This window comes from Pinus tabuliformis, chromosome 6 (genome assembly GCF_031772625.1).
Source record: "Pinus tabuliformis cultivar Carrire ecotype Pingquan chromosome 6, CPIR1, whole genome shotgun sequence".
Lineage (NCBI taxonomy): Eukaryota > Viridiplantae > Streptophyta > Pinopsida > Pinales > Pinaceae > Pinus > Pinus tabuliformis.
In genome coordinates, this window is record NC_142292.1 from 991,226,046 (window position 1) to 991,249,783 (window position 23,738).

Below are 23,738 nucleotides of genomic sequence, written 5' to 3' on the forward strand. Positions count from 1 at the left end.
GAGATATTCCCTATAGCGCCTAGGGTAGGCCACTGAGAAGAGCATAGATAGAGGCACCCAAATTGGAATATGAAATTGGAGTACCAATTCTAGTGGCAAGAGCAAATGGACTAGATTATGAATAGGTCCATCTCGAACTGTTCCTCGATCTTGATCTGCTGCGGGTGGAGATGCTAGTTCTTGCTCTGCATCTGGTTGTTAGGTGTTAGGTTATCCTCCTTCTAAAGTCTTGGTCTTTCCCCCATTCCCTCCCCTATTCCCCTACTTTTAGTCGGGAGTTAACCTCGCTCGAGTCCAAGTATCGCGCCCAATGGACCAGGCTTTCCCTACCCATGAGGGCTTGGGACCTGTTACCTCACGCTTTCTTTCTCTTCAATCGTATCCATTCAGCCACACCCCGTTCCTGATTGGTAGAGTACTTCCAGTGGGCAGAATCCCAATCCTCCAGCTCCCCTGGTGGATCTCCATCTCCATCTCGAACGACTGCTTTTTAAACCACTACTTTTGCCTCTACTTCTGCGGGCTCGGATACTTCTGATACTCGGTAAAATGAATCTACTGACTATGATACTCTCTCCTCTACTGAAATCACCGCGCTAGGAATGGGATAATCGGCTTGGGCTACTATACTCCACTACTTGACTCCGCTGGGCTACTATTCGCGACTGGGCTAGGCTAGGCTGGATATGGGAACTCCATAATTTGATGGAGGATGGGTAATTCAGCTAGAGGATATCAACTCCATTGAGTTCCAACTCCAATGCAAGGGGACTAATGCAACTATCCACCCATACTTTATATCATCCAAACGACGAATCAGAGAACAAACAGTTAGACTTCACCCCCGGTTGAGGGGGTGCACCCCCGAGGGAGTGGGAGACGGAATTGCTCTCTGACTATTAGTCATTTATATACTTATATCCTATGAGCGGGGTTCTTTACAACTGCATAAAGGGGTATGGGAATGTTCATTTTTCTCAGCTCATGCCTGATGTCAAAGGGTGGAGGTGCTAGACGGGTATAGTGCCAAAGATAGACTCCCTCAGCTCAGATCCAAGTTTTGTTGAGTGGTTGGTTATCGATTTAGAGTGTATTCCCCTTGACCTTTAGTGGAGATATTTCCTCCATAGAAGGAAGTTGATTCTCTGAGAGAAGAAGGAAGTGGATTCTCCCGTCCCGCCTATCCATCCTGCCTATCTATCTATCTGGCCTACCATCCTCCATCTCTCTATCTACCCGCTTCTCTCGCTAACCTTTTGAAAGAAAATTTGGTCCCCACAAAGAAGGAGCTTGATATTTAGTGTGTGACAAGAGGTTGGGGACCACCAATGGCTCATAAGCAAAATTATATGGCGGCCATTTGAGCAGCAGAATATTCACATCGGATCCTAGGTCTAGCATCATATCCTAGAGATAATAGCCATCCACGAGATCTAGTACCCCATTGGATGGAATGATGCCTTAAGCCCCAGTTCCAGAGAAACCAAGCCTTAATAGTAGAGTCTCTAGCGTATTTATAGATTTAATTGTATGGTAAGAGAAGGGTACGAAATAATAGTAAACAGAGCACACCGCGGAAAGATTCTGGATATGACAAGTCTCCCATGAATCCGAGAAGAATAAAATGAAGAATGAAAATGGAGCTCTTCAAATTGCGTATCAACGTAAGTAAGCATCGTGCATCGTTTCCCAAACAGACAAAAGAAGACATCGATCGGTTCATAGACAGACGAAAGAATACACCGCCACCAAGAAATAGAATCTCTCTGTAGAGAATAATATATATATCCCCCTATTAGGATGACTGGTACTATAACTAGATGAAATGGAATTATTACAAAATAAGAAAATATGTTTAACGGGACACTTCGCTTATGTCACGTTATATCCCCCTACTCGGGGGAGTGGGGTGGGAGACTGAAGGAGGAAACCGATACACCCGATCTCTTCTCGGTTGACTTTCTTGTTGTAATATGTGTTATTAGACGATGCATGATGGTTGAATAGAGAGAGTTTATAGATTGGTTCATCAGTGTTGCATGCTTGGTTTTTGTTTCAATATACACCCCTTAGGCATCCAATACAAATGGTTTCCCATGCTAGAATCCCGATGCAAAGATTGACAGCAAAGGTATCTAATGAGGGTAGGTATCAAGATCGAAGATCTCAGGTATATCGAGATGGTCAGGAAGGGTGAGGTACGAACGCTCGACTGTTAAGGAGAGGGCTCGATCAACAAGAGAGGTCCGACAGGGCTCGACTGATAAGGAGAGGAATTTATTGCTTGCTTGACATTAGGAGGAGTAAGTCAGCTATTGGGTGGGCCTAAGTGAATGAAATGGTGGGGTGGAGGGGAAATAAAACGGGGACCCCACTGGTGTGTCCCGGAGTTAGGTGCGGCTGGTATCTCTGCAGGTGTGTGATTCTTATATTTGTCAGGATGGGGGGGTAGAGGGTTCCCCATCAAACGAAAGTAGCATACTGCATCTCCCTCATCCAGCTAGCATCCAATCCAGGTAGTGTACTGCCTATCTCTCTCAACCCTTTCAACCCGCCTAACCAAGCAATCCAAGCAAAGCGAAGTGGTGCTTACAAACTCTATGCCTTGCCTATGATCGATATTAGTGACTATACTATCAACTGCAAGTGACAGAAGGGGCCTGGTTAGTATAGAATCCCTTAGATAAAACAGATATTGAGTCTCAAGTCCCTTTATTGGAGGTTCGGAAGGTCCTCCAGAGGATCACGGTCCAACCCTTCCACCACCTGCATATCCACCATTTCGATCCCCCAATGAAACTGATCCCGCTTTGGGTTCCAGTGGCATTTCACCCCTAACCACAACTCATTCACTAATTTTTCAACATCAGTCGGTTCGGACCTCCACTTAGTTTCACCCAAGCTCCCGGGAAGGCAACTATGATCGATCTATAGTGACAGACAGAATGTAGTATAGATCGATCGTAGTTGCCATTATTATTACAAGTGTTTTATTAATAAAAATAGAGTGTTATTTACTTGCTTTGGTAGTGGAAGGAAACATAGTACTTTTGGATGTGGCCATATGTTCCTCCTCTTGTCTGACCTCGTCTTGTACATGCTTTTGAGCAGAAACAAGAAAGGTTATTTTTAATACACCATTTTCATTTAAATATTTTTAATTGTAATCCATACTATAATATTTTTATAACACATGAAATACCTTCAGTATTGAGTTGAATATCAGTTTGAAGAGGCACTCCACCATCACTAGGCTCATGTGTTCCATTATTACTTGAGACATTTGTATCTACATTGTTTGTATTCTTTTTACAGTCAAGCACATTACTTTATGGCAAAAAATAATAACCAATAGATTGCACACATAATAATTTATAAATGCTCTTCGTTGCTTTTATTTACCTGAGTGTCAAGTTGGGTGCAGGAAGGTTGTGTGGACCCCAATCTTGTCCTATGTTCAACCACAACTTGATAGTTGTGCTTGTAAGCAAGCTTGAGGTCTTCCTCCATGGAGCCTCTTTGAATTGTGTCCCCTGCAATTTTGTATGTGAACATGATTTTTTTTTTCTTTTGTGATATTAAATTAAAATTGTTAAGAATTTATAACTTGGATGAAAATAATTTTTTTATACTTATAATTTTTGCGACCAGTTTTGAGTAACCACCAAGGCCAAGATCATGTTTCCCATGTTTAGCTATTCTAGCATTCGTGGCTTTGGATGTATCTGGGAGCCTATATTGAAAATATTGAAAAAATTAATTAGTTGTCACAATGATGATAAATCATCATAATTACATTATTAAAAATGTCTCATACCTTCCTGGTTCGGGCGGTGTCTTCCCTTCTTTTCGAAGCACCTTCTCATTTGCATCTTCCATGGGGGCTTTCCACTCCCTATATGGAATTGTTGGATGGAAATCATACTTAGTTTTCTTTTGAAAATCAACATTATACTAGTCCCACATATATCTTAAATGTAAGTCTTCCTTCTATAATATCCCTCGACTGCCAACTAGGTCTCTAACTCAAGTTACCCAAAATAGGTGTTTTCTTTTTTTTTTTACAATTAATTTGTACATATATTCATAAGTACACCATATATATATATCAAATTAATATATGTAAGTTTTTAATTAAAACATATAAATCTTTAAGAAATGTTTGAAGATATAATTAAATTGTCTCGAATCCAACTATAATATTAAATGTTGAATTTCAAATCATGACATATGATTTCACACATAAAACTCATCTATGTTTTATACAAACATTGAAAATAGATCCATATTATTTTTACATGTTAATAATACTCTATATAGACTTTGTATCACGCTTTTGGCCTTTCATAGTACATGAAAACTAAAAGCATTAACCATCACATAAATTATAAGTCTTCCAAAAATGAAGAAGAACTCATCATATCCAAAAACATCCATTCCATGTAACATAAAGTTCATATATTAACATTTGATCCATTCATTTGAAGAATCTTTCTTTGCAACAATACCTTATATTTTAAACATAAAATTCTGCCATTTTAGAAATATTTGATAACATTATGAAACCATTAAATGATCACAACATTGGGATTCATTTCCATTTCCTCTTCTCCATAACTTATTTACTAACTTCATTGTCAGAGATTCTTACTTGTCATGGAAGGAAATCTGCTTTTTCTTTTAGTTCATATATTATTGACCCCACTAGAATACTTTTTTCTTAAATCTCTGGTATTATAACTTAAATAATGTTGCTAATTTCAAATCCATTTATCTTACTTCCAAATTAGTTTTCTTATTTACCCCAAACATCTAAAATTAATCTCTTTATGTACGCTCAAAATATTTCGTCAATACCATATCTTTACATGTAAAATATTCCAAGCGAATATATATATATATATATATATATATATCTTCTAAAAAGAAAAATCACATAATTCTTATTTGAGTTTTTAAAACTTATGATACAATTTCCAATACTTGATAAATTACATACAAGTTTGTGAGAGATTTTTTGGCGAAAATCACATGGGATACCATTTGTCGACGCGTTTCGAACCAACTAGTGTGGTTCATCATCAGGATGAACCACACTAGTTGGTTCGAAACGCGTCGACAAATGGTATCCCATGTGATTTTCGCCGAAAAATCTCTCACAAACTTGATATGGATCACAAAAGCCTGAACTCTATAAACTACATACAATTTCAATTACTTAATAATATGGTTATCCCATTGAATCTCAAGCTTAGTAAAATAAAGTCAATTTAATATTCGAATAATGTCCTTATCAAGGAAGAATACCAGAGTATGGTGTCTATAAGTGATTGGCCATAATTACCAAAATTTGTATTATTTGAACTAAAGATTCTTATTGTTATCATTGCATATTGCATGAAACAAAATCAAAGTATATTTTTCCAACCTACATAAAGACTCAGAAGTATTCTTTTCAACTATAGTCCAAACAAAAAATAGGGTGTTCTTTCACACTATCCAAATAAAATTACTCCAAGCAGAGTCTCAGGCGATAAGATTTGGTGTTATATAGAGTGCAACATTAAAATAGTAATAAATGACTTAACTCATTCCAAAACAACTGATTTAAAATGTCCAAAGATCTTAGTGTATAAAGTGTTTAATAGTAAACATTATAAAATAGAACAAAGCTTATTTTCTATAAAAATTATTCTAGGCTAATATTTTGACAAAAATAAAAACTTTATACTACATAATGAAAATGGATAAACCATAAAGTCTCATTTGCCAAGAATGCATATAAATATTACCAAGGTTATAAAAGGTTACTAATGTTATAAAAGATTACCAAGGTTAACCTCTTTTAGAAAATATTCACGACCAATACTTGTGGCAATAATGAAAACTTCAAACTACATATTGCAAAGAGAGAAATCATAAATTCATATTTGCCAAGAATGTATATAAAGTTTTATAGTTTTATAGTAAAAGTTACATAAGATTACCACACTAATTTATCTCTAATGTTTTATAGTAAAAGTTACAAAATATTACCACACTAATTTATCTCACAAATGAGTAGGTATATCATGCATTAACCAAAGTAAATGTAACACACCAATATATACACCCATCAAGCTAAATCATTGTTCACCATTGCATTTAATGATACTATGCTCTAAATTAGCACATTGACATTAGTATAAACAATTAAATAGAGATATATGTTTTTTTTTCAAAATGAATAAGCATACTTTTTTTTTCTACATTATATTTCATTTCAAAGAATACTTCATTTTCTCCAAAAAGAATAAATGTTATATTTCAAGAGAACTTTCTTTCCTACAAAAACAATAAGTGTTATATTTCAAAGAAAAATAAAGCAAATAATGTGTCAAGTGCCTTCAAAACAATGATTGTTAAACTTTGAAACAAGACTTTTGGGGAACACTATTATTAGATGAAAGATAAACATATAACCTTTAAGTAAACAAACTAACAAAGGAGGATGATAGAGAATAGGAATATGAATATATCTCTTTCAATTATATTTTACATGACATGGTTTGTCTTTTCTTCTACTTTTTTTAACTCAGAATAGGTGAGTTACAAGCTTAAATTGTAATCCTTCTTTTTTCTTCCCCGACAAAAATTAACAGAATAATAACTTTCTTCAACATATGTTTTCATAAATAGAAATGTAAAATAAAGCAGACAGCCACAAATTAAAAATAAGAACAATACACTTGATGAAAGAATTGTTAAATAACTCATCTTCAACATATGCTTTCATAAATAGAAATGTGCAATAAATAAGAGAGTTGCAAATTAAAAATAAGAACGAACAATACACTTGATGAAAGAATTATTAATTGGAGTCGGTATTCCCCCATTAGTTAAAACACAAACATATTCTTGCAGTTATGTAATTTCAACATATGTATAACCAAAAGAAATGAATGATAAACCATTGGCTATGGATATTTTAGAACTACAAGAACCATTTAAAAGGTAAATTAGCTACATCTCCATCCAAAAAAGGTTAATTAAAGAAAAATATAACAAACTAGAAATTTTATGTGATACTCAGTCGTTCTACTTTGTTCAGCAACTCCACTTACCAACTCCAATAGATGAGTCAGTCTTACCACCCAACCATATCCAAAGGAAACATTTTTCCTTAGAATTCCCTAGCTCTATGAGCTCACATACAGTACCAACTTCAACAATAGTAAGAAATTTCGGGAAAACTAAGGAAGATATCGTATCTTCCTCTCACACCACTTAGTCTCCATCATTGAGGATAAACTATTGGGATTTTAATTTAGGAATTGTGTAGTCATTTTGGAAACATTTCCCTACTTTTCTGGTCTCCCACCCCCCATGGGGAAAAATCCTTCCATATTTATAAGCATGGAATGGAGTGACACCTCACCCCCTACATGTAAAAATTAACTAATTTATAATTTATAGAAAATTGTATTATTCACCACCCCCTAAGGTGGCACCTCTCCAAATTTTCCCCTTTTATTTTATTTTATTTAGGTACCTAAATTATCTAATGTTCATCACCCATGTGTTTACTTAAGGATTTTTCTTATTATTAATTGTTTTAAGTAGATAATTAATATTTTTCATTAAAAGAATATTTATTTTGCACGATCCTCTAAAGTGGGTAAATTGGATTTAATTCAACTCAAAGTTTAACTTAGCTTAATTCACCCGATTGATGTAATCCCTTAAGTGGTGTTTTTCAGCGAGAGAATAGGGATTCTACACCCCTATTGTGCACCTCTCCTGACTTGTTAGGACTCCACGCCCTTGCCCTGTACTTAGGACTCCACATCCTAGTAAAATCAAGAATTCATGCCTTGATCTATTCCAAAGATCCAATACTCCAAGCCTTGATCTTTCAAAAGTTAGGACTTTGTCCCCTAATGTTTTCCATAGATTCTCATCTATTTTTCTTTAAAGTGACATGCTTTGCCTCAAGGTATTGGTTGTGAGGTCATATGCATCTGATGATTTTTTGGCAAGGTCTTGTTTCCCCAAACCTGCACATCATAACCTCATAGATTAAAAGAATCGATCAAATTCATAATGAATTTAGTTCAATTACATTTTACCCAAATGTATACATGACCTCCATAGTAATCTGAGCATCCTTCTCGTCAGTAACTAAGTTCCCTAGTAAATACAAGGTTAGGCATGTATAATCATATAAATCATAAATCATCAACAAGATTATGGTCTGTTAGCTACTCCACATAGTATATTCCATTCATATGTTATAAGCTAGATATAAAAAAAAAGATGTAAATCAAAGTAGATATGATACACCTAATCAATCACATAGCCACACATAAGAGGAAATATAACTATGTATGTAATTTATAGAAAATTATTCCTCAATCAAGTGATCGATCCAATTCCATAACATATTAATCTCTCATACATAATCTGTCAAAAATCACCCTCAATAAGGTTCACAAAATTTACTAGGAAAAATAGGATGCTACATACTCCCCCTCTTGGAGAAAACTTGGCCCAAAGTTTGATTGAACAATAAGGGAAACTCAAGACGCATAGTAGATGCATCCTCCCAAGTGGCAAAACTAGGACTATACAGGTCCCATTGGACCTTTACCTGGTCCACCATGCGACATATGAGTTGTCGAGTGCAATGGTCCAAAATGAAAATCGACTTTGCCTTCAGATCCCCCTCGTCTTTTACCTATGATTGATTCCAATCTAAAATGTGAGAAGGATCATGAACATACTTACACAATACTAAAATATGAAATGCATCGTGTATACGATGAAAAATTGGTGGTAGAGCAAGACGATATGATGTAGGTCCAATCCTTTCAATGATCTCAAAAATCTCAACAATTCGAGGAGAGAGCTTGGATCCTTTCCCAAATTTAATAGAGATTTTTTGAGGTTTTACTCAAAGAAAACTAAATTCTCCTTTTATAAAACTATAATCCACTTTATGCATATCAACATAGCTATTTTTTCTATCCTATGCCTCCTTTAATATTTGCCTTATATTACACACTTTTTCTTCCATTTCTTGAAGCATTTCAAGACCTACCAAGATTGTGTCCTCCAACTTATTCCAACATAAAGGTGTTCTGCATGGTTTTCCATACAATAGCTCATAAGGTGCCATACCAAGGGAGCGATGATAAATGTTTTGTACGCAAATTCCACTAAATGAAGATAATCTTCCCACTGAGATTGTTGATCCATTACATACATTCTAAGTATGTCCTCCAATACTTGATTTACTCTTCCAGTTTTACCATGAGTTTCTGGATGATAATTTGTGATAAAGTTTAATTGAGATTGGAGGGATCCCTGAAAGATAGTCTAAAATCTTCCTGTGAAAACAGAGGCCCTATTTAATATGATCTTGTTAGGAAAACCGTGAAGTCTAACAACCTCCTTGATAAATAATTGTGTTGTTTTAGATGCTTTATAAGTATCTCTAACAAGTATAAAATGGGCACTCTTGGTAAACTTGTCTACCACCAACAAAATGGAGTGATGTCTACTGCTTTTATTAGGCAATTCAACAATAAAATCCAGAGATATTTCTTCCCATTTGGATTCAGGAATGTTATCTGGTTGCAAAAAAACTGTTGGATGAGCATGTTCTGCCTTAACTATCTAGCATTCCCAACACTTTGCCACATAATTTGCTACATCCTTCTTCATGCTAACCGAAAAGAATTTTTTCTTTAAATTTGCATACATCTTTTGGACTCCCGGGTGAGTCGTATACACTACACGATGAGATTATTTCAAAATGAGTTCACGAGTCCCATCTCTATTTGGAACCACAATCTTCTTCATAAATCTCAGCATATCATCATCATCATAAGAGTACCCCTCCATCTTGCCTTTTTTAGCCTCTTTCCCATAGAGTTGACATCTAACTCCCTTACACCAATCATCTACATCTTGTTCCCTCAAGATGTGTTCCCATATATCAATATTCAATGGTATCACTAAAAATATGTGAGATCTTCGACTTGGTGCATTAACTACTTTGTTTAATATACCCTTGATGTAGGTTATATCAAAATCATATTCACTCAGGAGTTCTAACCACTGTCTTTGTCTAGCATTAAGATCACTTTGAGTAAATATATGATGCAATCCTCTATGATCCGTTTCAATTCAATTTTTTCCCCACCAATAATGTCAGCAAAGCCACAAGGCATGAACTTTAGGTGCAAGTTCCAAATCATGGGTTGCATAGTTTTCTTCATGCGACCTTAACTTCCTAGAGACATAAGAAATCACCCTACCATCTTATGATAGCAATACACCCAATCCATCTTTTGATGTGTCATTACATACTATAATTTTCTATCCATATCTAAAACATTTAATATTGTAGTTGTATTCAAACACTGCTCAAGCTTAAAAAAAGCTTGCTCACACTCATCTGTCCAATTAAAATTTTCTCACGTCCTAAGAAATGAAGTGACTAGAGGGTTACTTTCAAAAATCCTTCCACAAATCTCTAATAGTATCCTACCATACCCATGAAACTATGCACTTCATGCACATTGGAGGGTGTTGTCCATTCTGAAATTGCATCAAACTTTGTTGGGTCAACAACAATGCCTTCGTTCGAAATAATGTGTCCAAGATAATGGATTTTTAATTGGAGAAAAGAACGTTTAGACATTTTGGCATAAAGCTTGTTTTCTATTAAACATTGCAACATCAATCTCAAGTGTTGCTCATGCTCTTCAGGGGTATTTGAATAGATTAAGATGTCATCAAGGAACACTTGTACGAATATTTCTAGGTACTTAAGAAACACACCATTCACCAAACTCGTAAACACTCCTAAAGAATTAGATATCCAAAAAGGAACAACCACAAACTCACAATGACCAAAACGAGTTCAAAAATCAGACTTAGGAATATCCTCTTCCTTAACTAAAAGTTGATGATACCCCGATCGAAGGTAGATCTTGGAGAACACAGTGGCTCCCTTCATTTGATCAAATAGATCATTAATGCAAGGAAAAGGATATTGATTTTGAATATTTACTCGATTCAACTGCTTGTAATCAATACATAGTCAAAGAGATCCATCCTTATTCTTTACAAATATTACAAGAGCTTCAAAATGTGAAACATTGGGTCTAATAATACCCCGATCCAATAATTCTTGAAGTTTCACTTGCAACTCCCAAAGTTCAAAAATAGACATTCGATAGGGAGCGTTGGATATTGGTTTTTCTCTAGGCTTAAGCTCTATGGAGGAGTCAATCTCCCTCTTGGGAGGCAAACCAGGCAACTCCTTTAGAAAGGCATCAGAAAGTTATGAAAGGATAGGATATTGTTCAAAGGAAGAAAGCTCTCCCTCATTTAGAGTCATTATAGCATACATTTGACATATTTTTCTAATACTTTTCTTCAACTGCAAGGCTCAGATAAGCCTTAAAGAAAAATGTATCTTTTCCCCATGGAGAACCATTTATTGGCCCTCATCACTCACAAACTAAAAGGTATTACTTCGAAAATTAAACACAGCCAGGTGGGCTTTGAGCCAATCCATCCTAACTTTTACATAATAATGACCAAGTGACGTCACATAAATATTCACATGTGTTACACACACTCACATCTCTAAAGGGCACTCTTGCACTAGGTATTCTACCTTTTTAAAATGTCATGAGGCCACCTTGACCTTATCAAAATTGTTTTTATCTTTTGCCACCAATTTACATTTTAATAAAGAATTAGGAGAAATAAAAATTTTAGTCATGCTCAGATCAATTATAATAGTAATTGTCATACCATTCAATTTTTTGGATACTTCAAGCATTGTTGACTAATGCTCAACTTGACGATTTTGCACAACTATGTGAATCCTATGGGCTATGCCCATATCTCTAACAGTGGTCTTCTCTCGGTATGATTATGCCTCGCTATTCTTTTCAGGACAATCTCACTCGAAATGAGGTCCTCCACAAGTCCAACATCCATTTCTAGGAGTAATTTTCATCAATTTGACCCTTTTATTAGGTGATTGTACTGAACTCTGAATTGATTCTTGAGTGTGAGTACTACTTTGCTAAAGATGTTTCCTTGGATTATTTCTATTGTTCTTAAAAGTATGATTCTTTTGAAATCCTCTATGATGCAATCCACTTGCATTATTCCTTATATATGGGCCTCCCCTTCTAGGGGGTTTCCCATGGAATAATAGATTGGGGGATTTATCCCCACTTTTTCTCCCCAACAATTCTTCCTTAGCTATAATTTCTTTTTTCACTGCCTCATGCAATTTAGTATGCATTAAAATGCACACCTTTTCCTTTATAATAGGATCCAATCCATACGAAAACTTGTTTACCTTGAGAGCTCTAGTATTAAGATAGGTAGCATATCTGAGTAGCTCCATGAATTGAGCCTCATATTCAAGTATCATCTTAGTTCCTTTATTAAGATCATGAAGCTCATTCAACCTCCTCTCTAATTATTTAGTAGTTCCCACGTCAAGGTAGAAATGGAATATCCCAATTGAGATTCTAAGTTCCTCCACCATAATATTGCACTCTCCTTAAGTTGGTATATAGCCAACTTGGATTTTTGGTTACTATAATAGTTATGAAACTCAAAACATAGGTGCATGTTTTCCAACCAAGCTTATGTTTCCTCACCTTTGGTGGTACCCTTAAAGATAGGAAGCTTAACCTTTTCCAACTCTCTATGCATATCTCCATCAAATGGTACCTCCTGACTCTCTGCTTGAGACAAAGAACCAAGAACTGAAGGATTCCCTCCAACCCTAATAATCAAGACTTCAATCATCTTCTAGAAGGATAACATCATATCCGTTACTTCCCTTACAGATATTTTCTCGGATTCTCTAGCTTGGGAAGGTAGAGGTGAGACTTCCCTCCTTCATTTCCTTGATGTTCTCTCCATGATTACTTAACATGATCAATGAAAATTGAAATAAGTAAATAAAATTAATTACCTTTGAATATTAGCATGAAATCCCTAGGTCCTAAAGTTTTAACCAACTCTGATACCATATGTAAGATCTATCGACTGCAAGCTAGTTCTATAACTCAAACTACCCAAAATAGGTGTTTTTCTTTTTACAATTAATTTGTATTATATATTGCAACAATACCCTATATTTTAAACATAAAATTCTACCATTTTAGAAATATTTGATACCATTATGAAACCATTAAATGATCAAAGCATGGGGATTTATTTCCAGTTTCTCTTCTCTATAACTTATTTACTGACGTGATTGTCAGAGATTCTTACTCGTGATGGAAAGAAATGTGCCTTTATTTTGGCTCATATATTGTTGATGTTGGCATTGTTGCCATTGATGGAAAAGGAACAACTATGTGAATTAGAATGTTGAGCTTGGAATATTGAACCAGAATGTTGGCTTATGTTGTTGTATGCATATGATGAGTGTGAATGTCGTTCAAAGGATGGTTTATGTTGAATTTTAGATGGCTTGAATTGAAGAAGGTTGAAAGTGATGTGAAGTGCAAAGGCTATGATAATCAATGTGAAGGTTGAACATTGTCAAATGGAACACAAAATATTGAAACACAAGTTGGAAAAATATATGCTTTTATTAATAGAAAAATGTATGATACAAATCTGATTTGTCTCTTGTAATCATTACTAGTTGAGTTGTTTTATTTCAGCTCTATTTTATATTACAAAATTTCTTTCAAAACTGAAAATAAAGGGACAAGTGTATGAGAAGTTTTGGAAGCCCAAGAGACAATGCTTCATTTCATATTCCTGTAAAGAATACAAACAACCCATATGGCTTGCTTATAAAACATACAATGTGGAATGGAAAGGGAACCTTTTTGAAGAAAAATAATCTGCATAAGAAAGTGGATGAGCAGCAAGGAAAGAGATGCAAAATGAAAAGGAGAAGCAGTGTAGCAGTAGACTTGATAGCAGAATTGTAAATGAGGTAACCATCATTTGTAACATGATGTTGTGATTGAGATATTTTTGTCCCCTTCTATGTTGTAACTTCAAAAGGAAAAGGTTGTAGCATGTTGAGGTAGGAGCCTCCTGTGGTTGTAGCCTGCGGAAAACTTGTGGGAGTTGGAGCTTCCTTTGAGGTAGGAGCCTCTTGTAGGCTGGAGCCTACAAAAACTTAATGTAATAAGGAGTAGTATCTTTTCTTGACATCACTTTTAGCCTAAAATTCGTGGTTTTATCCCTTCATGGTTTCCACTTATATCTGGTGTTTTCATGTGTTTATTCTTGTGTCTTGTGTGAATGTTTTGAATTCTTGATCAATAAATCTGCAAACTTCTCTCCTTGAAACCTGCAAAAGGAATTCAATAATAACTGAGCACAAACATGAATCATTAACTGCATAATAAGAAGATTAAGTTGAGAAAAAATAAATAATTAGAATTACTAATTCACCCCCCCCCCCCCCCCAAGTAATTCCCAATCATAAATATCAATTGGTATCAGAGTCAAGCTCCTTCAGTAATAGTCTAGCAACTGGAAGGAGGTCCTAAGTCAGTAAAATGGATATTCAAGAAGGATGCTCAACAAATAAGGCACCTCTATTTACTGGTACAAACTATGCCTTTTGGAAAGTAAGAATGAAGACATATTTAATGTCTCTAGGAATAGAAGTTTGGGTTATTGTGATGATGGGGTATGAAGAACCAAAGGAAACAACTAGTGACAAAGATGCCAAATTGAATTTTATAACTAATGCAGAAGCTATGAGTGCACCTTTGAGTGGTCTATGTGATTCTGAATTTATCAAAGTAATGCATTGTGACACAGCTAAAGGTATATGGGTTAAAGTAGAAAATATTCATGAAGGAGATAAAAGGTGAAGATGGCCAAATTACAAGTGTATAGAACCCAATTTGAGACCTTAAAAATGAATGAAGATGAAGATATAGCTAAATTATTTTTAAGAGTTGAAGAATTCATAAACATCGTGTTGTGTCTAGGCGAAACAATCAATGAAAGTGTAATAGTTCAGAAAATTTTGAGGTTATTACCTTCTAAATTCAATCCTAAGGTTTCAACTATAGAAGAAACAACAAAATTTGAGACTTTGAACAGAGATCAACTATGTGGCTCTTTGACATCATATGAGATGCGAATTCCAAAAGGGAAGGCAACCAGTATAGAGGAAACTTTCAAGGTAGAAAATCTCATGGAAGAAAATGATCAGTCATGCTCAGGTTCTGATGAAGAAGAAGCAAAATTTGTTAGAAGGTTGAAGAAAGGCACAGGTAAGTATAAGGAAATTTTCCATTTAAGTGTTTTAAGTGTGGAAGAGTGGGACATTATGCATCAAAATTCCCTTGTAAGAAAGAGGAAAATCAGCCTAAAAGGAAAGAGAAGAACAAGTCTAACAAAATTCAGAAAGAGAGACAATTCGAAAGAAAAAAATTCTATGCTCAAGAAGATAGCAAGGGACCTAAAAGTTTTAATGAATCCTCTAGTGAATATGGAACAAGTGAATTCATGTTGATGGCCTTGGAAGAACTTGAAAAGGATTTCCAGGAATATGAATAAGAAGAGGAAGGTGAGGTAGACCTTGAGAGGGATTTAATCAATGCCTTAGATGAAATATAAAGGCTTAAACTAAATAATAGGAAGAAGACAGAGATCCTACTGAAATATGTAAAGGAAGGATAAAATTTAGAAGACATCATCAAGTTGAAAGTTGAATTTGAAGAGGAAAAGAAGGTGGAAGACATTTTAATGAAGCAAATGAAAGAGAAAAACTAGGAGTGTGGAAGAATTAGAGGAAAATGTACAGTTGGTATCAAAAATGGAAGAGGAAAGGCTCAAGATAAATTGTTTGTAGATGGTCTGAAACATAACTTGTTGAGTGTAAGTCAAATGTGTGATAAAGGGTGTGGTGTTCTCTTTAGAGCTCAAGACTGTGAAATCAGGTCAACATCTACAGGGAAGGTTATGGCTAAAGGAGTTCGAACTAAGAATAATGTATATATCTTGAAAGAAGAGAGTGAGGAATGCTACATCAGAAAACAAGATGAATCCTGACTATTGCATAGGAGATTGGGGCATCTCAACTTTGATCACATCATCAAACTCAATAAAAAGGGAGCAATCAGAGATCTACCAACAATAAAGAAGCCTCAAAATATTATCTGCAAGTCATGTCAAATGGGTAAACAAACATGAACATCATTCAAAGTCAAAGATAAACTATCAAGTAGTAAGCCTTTGCAACTAGTTCATATGGATTTGTGTGGGCCTTCCAGAATAGAAGCACCAAGAGGAGAACAATATTTTATGCTAGTAATCAATGACTATTTGAGATTGACTTGGGTGGCATTTCTTAGAAATAAGTTAGAAGAATTTGAGAAATTCAAAACATTTAAGGCATTGGCAGAGAATCAAACAAGGTGCAAGATAAAGTGCATAAGGTTAGACAGAGGAGGTGAATTTACATCAGATGAGTTTGTAGACTTATGTCACGAATTTGGGATAAAACAACAATACACTATTGCAGGCACACTGCAACAGAATGGATTCATAGAGAGAAAAAATAGGTATGTTTAGCAAATAGCCAGAGCCATGATGCAAGAAAGAAACATTGCTCAAACCTATTGGGCAGAAATGATGCATACAACGGTACATATTCTCAATAAGGCACATCTCAGACCAAATTGTGATAAGACACCTTATGAATTGTGGCACGGGAAACCAACATCAATCAAGCATTTTAAAGTATTCGGGAGTAAATCTTATATCAAAAATAATTATGAAAAGATGGGAAAGTTTGATGCTCGATTTGATGAAGGAATATTGTTGGTACCATTCCTTGACCTCCTTTTTCCTCTTCAAACACATCGTTTGCCTACCTTTTTCCTTCATACATCTCTTAGACCCCTTGAAATTGATTAGTTAATAGTATTATAGTTTTTAAATACATTAGAATTGATTTATGAGTTTTATGTTAAAGAATTAAGGATTTTTTATGAAAAGACTACAGGAAGTTGCAACATCCTGTAATTGGTTTATTGTTTGACATATGGCATGACAGCTAAGCTAAAGCAAAGGGTAGGGATGAAAAATATAATGTACAAGCATGGACGAACACCTATCCTACAACAGAACCAACGCTCCTGAAGGCACGGTCAATGACGGTCAAAGCACAGCATGTTGGCGACAAAAGCAGCAACAACATAGGGTTCTAAACCGATTTAGTTTTGTTCCTTTTTGAAATCGGTTCAGAATGGAAACAACTTAAAAACTATGCCATAGCAAAAGCGGCAACAACCGCATCACGAATGTACATTCATTCCGAAATGTAAACGTTGTAAAAACATATGTAAACACAGTTATGTGTTGTCAGTTAGTGGTTATCATTGTATCGTTTTGAAAACAGAGCTTTTGAACTTAATACCAAAAACACGGTTGCAGTCACGATTTCATCGTTGCGTTGATTCTATAGTTGCTTGAGCACAGTCCAGTATACCTTTGAAACGCGGACGGGCCCTGCGTGGAACGGGTATACTGTCATTTTATTTCATTTGCAACTTCTGAATATTCAATAGTATGCACAGTGATTAGAGTTCAGTTTATGCTTTCGTTGATTTAATTAGAAATTCGTATGAGTAATGTTTATGATGGTAGCTTGAGGGATTCATCGCTGAGATCGTTGAATTGTATCCTGTAAGGGATCTGATCTTTCGATATTTTTAAGAGCATCTTCATGAACCCTGTTTCTCATATATTTGAATTTTAAGTGTGCTTATGATTTTAGTATATTTCAATCTTTCATGAATGATAAACATTGAATGCTGAGTGTTCACTGAACAGGGGTTTTATGCACAACATCCTCGTAAGGGGATTGAAATCTTGGTTTAAGTAATACACAGTGTTTTTAGAATAGGTAGATGAATTGAGTGACCTAAGTGTCCAGGTGATAGGGAGCATACCTCAACCTTCCATAAAGAAGTTCTGTAACCTACCATCACGAACACTTAGTTAGGAATCATTTATGTCTATAGATTGCAGACGCATGCCTCGAAGTTTACTGATCCTGGTCGATAATAAATATAGCCTAATCTAGCACCCTAGATAGGACACTACAAATATTTTTGGGATATTCGTAAAAAAGAAAGGGATACAGATGTTACAATAAAATATTGCATAAGATTGTGGAATACATAGATGTTAAGGTTGATGAAGAGCCTCCCAATAAAAACAAGAGGACATGTTTTATCAATCCTCTAGATCATCATCATCATATCAGTAAAGAGAATGAAGTACAATATGAAGGATTGGAAGATGCAAAGACTTATTCAAAAGGACCCTCAAGACACACTCAAAGGAATCATCTTGAGAATCAAATTATTGGAGATAAAAGTGAAGGAGTACAAACAAGGAGGCAACTAGTCGAAAAATCCAAGAAAGTCCATATAGCGATGTTGTCACAAATAGAGCCAAAGAACTTTGAAGAGGCAAGTAAAGACAAAAATTGGATAGATGTTATAAACAAGGAGTTAGATCAAATTGAGAAGAAAAGGACTTGGGAACTAACACCAAGACCTGCCAGAAAGAATTTCATTGGCACAAAACGGGTATTCAAAAATAAGATGAATGAACAGGATCAAGTTGTTAGAAACAAAGCCAGACTAGCATGTAAGGGTTAATCACAAGTGGAAGGTCTTGATTTTGAAGAGAATTTTTCACCAGTCGCAAGACTAGAGGCAATCATGCTTTTTTTGGCCTTTGCATGCTACAATGATTTCAAGGTGTACCAAATGGACATGAAGTATGCCTTCCTAAATGGCGACCTTGAGGAAGAAATCTATATGGAACAACCTGAAGGTTTTTCATTGTTAAATAAACCTAACTATGTATGGAAGTTAAAGAAAGAACTATATGGTCTTAAAAAAGCACCACAGGCATGGTACTCTATACTAGACAAGTACCTTCAAAAACAGGTTTTCAAAAGAGGAGTGGTTGATAGTAATGTATACATAAAGACTGGTGGAGATGAATTACTGATTATAGTTGTGCATGTAGATGATATTATGTTTGGCAGAAATAAACATCATCTAGTAAAATGGTTTGCTGAAGAGATGAAGACTGAGTTAGAAATGTCTATGATTAGAGAACTTACCTTCTACCTAGGGCTCCAAATCCTACAAAATCATGGAGGCACATTCATTTCTCAAGATAAATACCTAAGAGATATGTTGAAATGATTCCAAATGTAAGATTATAAACCTGTCTCAACCCCCATGAATATTGGATGTAAGCTATGTGCAGATGATGAATCGCTTGATGTGGATCAAAATATTTACATATCTATGATAGGAAGTTTGTTATACCTAACAACTTCTCGACTAGATATAATGTTGGCAGTCAGATTAGTAGCAAGGTATCAATCAACACCCAAACAAAGCCATTTGTTAGCAACAAAAAGAATATTCAGGTACTTGAAAGGGACTACAGGCTATGGTCTATGGTATCTGAAAGGTAAGGACTTTACATTGACATCATACATAGATGAGGATTGGGCGAGTTATGTGGATGACGGAAAAAGTACAAGCAGTGGTGCATTCTACCTAGGAGAGTCTTTGGTGGCATGGCTAAGCAAAAAACAAACATCATTTTCTCTATCTATCGTGGAAGTTGAATACATAGTAGCTTCAAGTTGTTGCACACAAGTATTGTGGATGAAATAGACACTACAAGGCATGAAGGTAAGTCTTAATGAACATATATCTATCAAATGCGACAATACAAGTGCAATAATCATTTCAAAAAATATTGTGCTCCACTCAAAGACTAAACATATCCCTATAAAGTACCACTTTCTCAGAGAACAAGTGGCTGAGAAAATGGTCAAGATGGAGTGCATACACACAAGGGAACATATAGAAGACATATTTATAAATCCCCTTGCTAAAGAACCATTTTAGTATCTGAGAAACAAGCTAGGGATAGTGCCTGCAAGTGCTCCTCATTAATGTAACTTCAAAAACGAGATTCTAAAATTTGAAATTGAATGCACCATCTAGGGGGGAGATTATAGGAGCAAGAAGAAGTAAATATGAGTAATATGAAACATATGATTTTGTTAAGAATTTGAAGTCACTAAGAAGAAGCAAGAAGAAAGGCATCATAAATTTGGGAGAACAAGTCATTTTCTTCTTGAGAAAGTGACATCAATCAGGTGCACCATTCAAAAGTTCAGTCTTTAATGCAAGGTTTTCTAGAAAAATATACACATGTATATATCCTGTCTATAAGCATGTAAATAAATAAATAGACAAAGCATGTTGACATCATTATAATTTTCTCAAAAATCTTTCATTCTCTGATTGTTTATATGGAATAAATTGTTGTATGTTATGATGATCCATGTATTAACTGACATTTGATCTATAAAAACTTGATATCTATTCAAACATATATATACATACATTTAGAAGCAAAGAGACCACTATGGAAGTAAAGTGGCTCTAAACTCCAAAGGACTTCAAGTAATTAAGGTGCAATACTACAGTCAAAGTTTTAGATATCTTCAAATATGTATGCTACCATCAATCCAAGAGGAGAAAATTGGTTTTAGTTAGCTTTATGGTAAACTTCCAATAAGTCTTCATCATGTAGAATCATGAGATCGACATCTGAACCACACCATTTTCAAGTTGCACATGAATAAATCTAGATCAATAAAAGATCAAGAGTAAACTACTGCAAAGAATTATTTCATGCATAGATCCTTGTTATGGTTGCAAAGAGCTATTGCTAAAGAAAATTATGAACATATTTCTACAAGCAGATATGCCACATGTGACTAAACTACAATTCAGCATCACAGTGCATCATTAGGATCTCTCTAAATCCTTCAGCATTGCATAACCACAAAGATTTGAATGATGTGAATGCTTGAAGAAGTAAAATGAATTTATCAACAAAAGACGAAATTTTTGAAGTACTTCAACAACACAATTAAACAAAGTACAATCTGTTGTTCCAGTAAAAATCCACAATCTCATAGGAATTTGAGTATGGACTCAATTCATCAGGAACTCATCATTGTTCTAATAAAAAGCTCATGTGAAAAAGAAATTGCAACCTACCCAGAGATCATTCTCCATTCCAAAAGAAAGAAATAAAGGGGAAATTACTTTTTTCTCATATTATCACACCTGAAGAAACTACAGTGCTTTGAATGAAATCAGGCTCTGCAATATCAAATACCCTAGGTGAAAATTATTTCAAATAAACATATTGAAGAATTCAATGCAGAAATTGGCATTAAAATCTATTGTATTGTAGAATAAAAGGAAAATTGTGAAAATGTTGGGTCCCTATAATACTAGTGATTACCCCATTACTATTGTAGTTATACCCCTTATTTATATTGATGTACCCATTTAGTGCCCATATTGTTACTATTGTGCCACATAGAAGCCCACTATTGTTATTGTTGTGCCATACAATATTATTGTTATGTAGGCTTTGATTGTATTGGGACCCTTAGACTCCTATATATAGAAAGGAGGTTTTTCATTTGTATCATCCAAGAATTGTTCATTTATGTAATGTAAAGGAGGTTTCCCCCTCGAAGAGGCTGAATTCTAAGGCGTGGATCTCTCTTTTCTATCTTTTTGTGAGCTGGTTTCATAACATTTGGTATCAGAGCTTTGGATTCTAGGGTTTCGCTGCTCCAAACAGGTCATCGTGGCATTTTCGCTATAACTTTTTTCTGTGACGTTTCAGAAGTCGCAAAAAAAACCCATTTGAGAAGACATCGCGCTGAACCTTGGGTCCGAATTTCAGAGCTTTTCGCGCGATATTTTCGGAGATATGATCTGAGGAAGTTGGTCTTTTTGCAGACTCCTGAATTACATTCAAAACAGGTGACCTGGGGAAAATCGTCATAACTTTCTTTCTGAGAATCGGATTGAAATTTCGTAAGAAGGTACAGAAAGAGGACGGACTGTAGTTTCTTGTGGTGTTTTTCAGATCCAAAGGTCGAAACAGTGACTCGTGGCACGTCGTACAAGTTCGCTCTACTGAAATAGTCTAAAAGCAAGTCACTGTGGGAGATTTCACATAACTCTTCCTTGGAGAATCCAATTTGGCTCAGACTTGTGGCATTGGAAAGAGGACGCAGAAGGCTACTACAAGTAGCAATTTCAGAATTGGATGATCCGAAATTACAGAGATACATCAGATTCAATATCAGGCTTCTATAAAGTGAAAAAAGGTGTGTAGTTTTTTTTTTTAATTTTTGTGTAAGCTTGGTTTAACGGAATTCAAAGGGCATAGTAAAGCATTATTATCGGTAACTGATGCCCCGAGGAAAGAAAATGCAAACACCTAGTAAGGAACCTGAAAGCTCTAGCATGACTCATGAAGAAGAGGAAGAAATGCTACATGATATATCAAAATTACAAGAACAAGTGCAACAAATGTCACGCTCACAAAAGCTAACAGAAGCTAAGATAAGTGGCGTGGAATCTAAGGTAAATGGCGTGGAATCTAAGATAAAAGGCATGGAAGCTAATATGGAGGATTCAATGGCAAATTTGAAGATAGATTTGAATACAAACATGGAAGAATTGAAGAAGTTGCTACAAGAAAGGGTCACTAATGGTGAAAAGGTAGTAAAGGAAACTCATGATGAGAACAAAAGAAATGTTAATCATGATTCCATAGACTCTAATGTTGGATCGAAGACTCACCATGTTCCAAAAATCGATATGAGGAAGTTTGATGGCAAGGATCCCGCCACATGGATATTACAGATGGAGCAATTCTTCGATCTCAATAATGTGCAAAACACACAAAAGGTACGTATGGCAACTTTATATTTGGAACCAAATCAGTTTGTATGGTATCAATGGCTTTGTTCTCGTAAACAATTTATCACTTGGGCAATTTTTACGGAAGAATTGATAGCACATTATGAGGATACAAAAAGCAACACTTTTTTTAGCCAATTGATAAGTCTCAAACAAAAGGGTTCAATAATGGAGCACATTGAGGAGTTCCAAAAATTGAACATAAGGGTAAAAGATATTCCAGAGGAGCATAGGATTGATGTGTTCATAGGGTCTTTAAAGGATAATATCCAACATGATGTGCGCCTTTGGGAACCTGATTCATTAGAGAAGGCATTCAGGTTAGCAAGAAAAATGGAAAGCAAAATTATGGCAACTAGGAAGCATACCATTCACAACTATAAAGACGGAAGTGTTGTTGCCCATAGTCTTCCACAACCTACAAGGTTGACACCACAACAATTGGAAGAAAAAAGAGCAAAAGGGCTTTGTTACAATTGTGATAGCAAATACACAAAAGGTCATAAGTGTGCTGAGAAGAAATTATTCTACATAGATTGTGAAGAGGAAGAAGAAAAGGAGCAAGAAAGGTCAAAAGAAGAGGATATATTCCAGGAACAAAGCCTAGATGAAGAACAAATAAATCCGACCATATCTTGTAATGCATTGGCGGGAATTACCACTCCTCAAACCATCAAGATAGAAGGACAAATCAAGAAGAAAAAGGTAATAGTGTTGATTGATTCAGGAAGCACCCACAATTTTATTCATTGTAGGGTAGCAAAAGAATTGAATTGCTTCCTATATCCAGCACCAGAGTGTCAAGTGATGATTGCAAATGGAGGAACAATAAATTGTTCTGGAAAGTGCCATAATATCAAGCTATCCATGGGAGAATAT

General features: G+C 35.3%; 1 pseudogene; it reads left to right on the forward strand.

Annotated features, from left to right (window-relative positions):
- Positions 1–14,630: 14,630 nt before the first annotated feature.
- Positions 14,631–23,738, forward strand: part of LOC149262319 (ABC transporter C family member 8-like) — a 41,187-nt pseudogene continuing 32,079 nt past the window's right edge.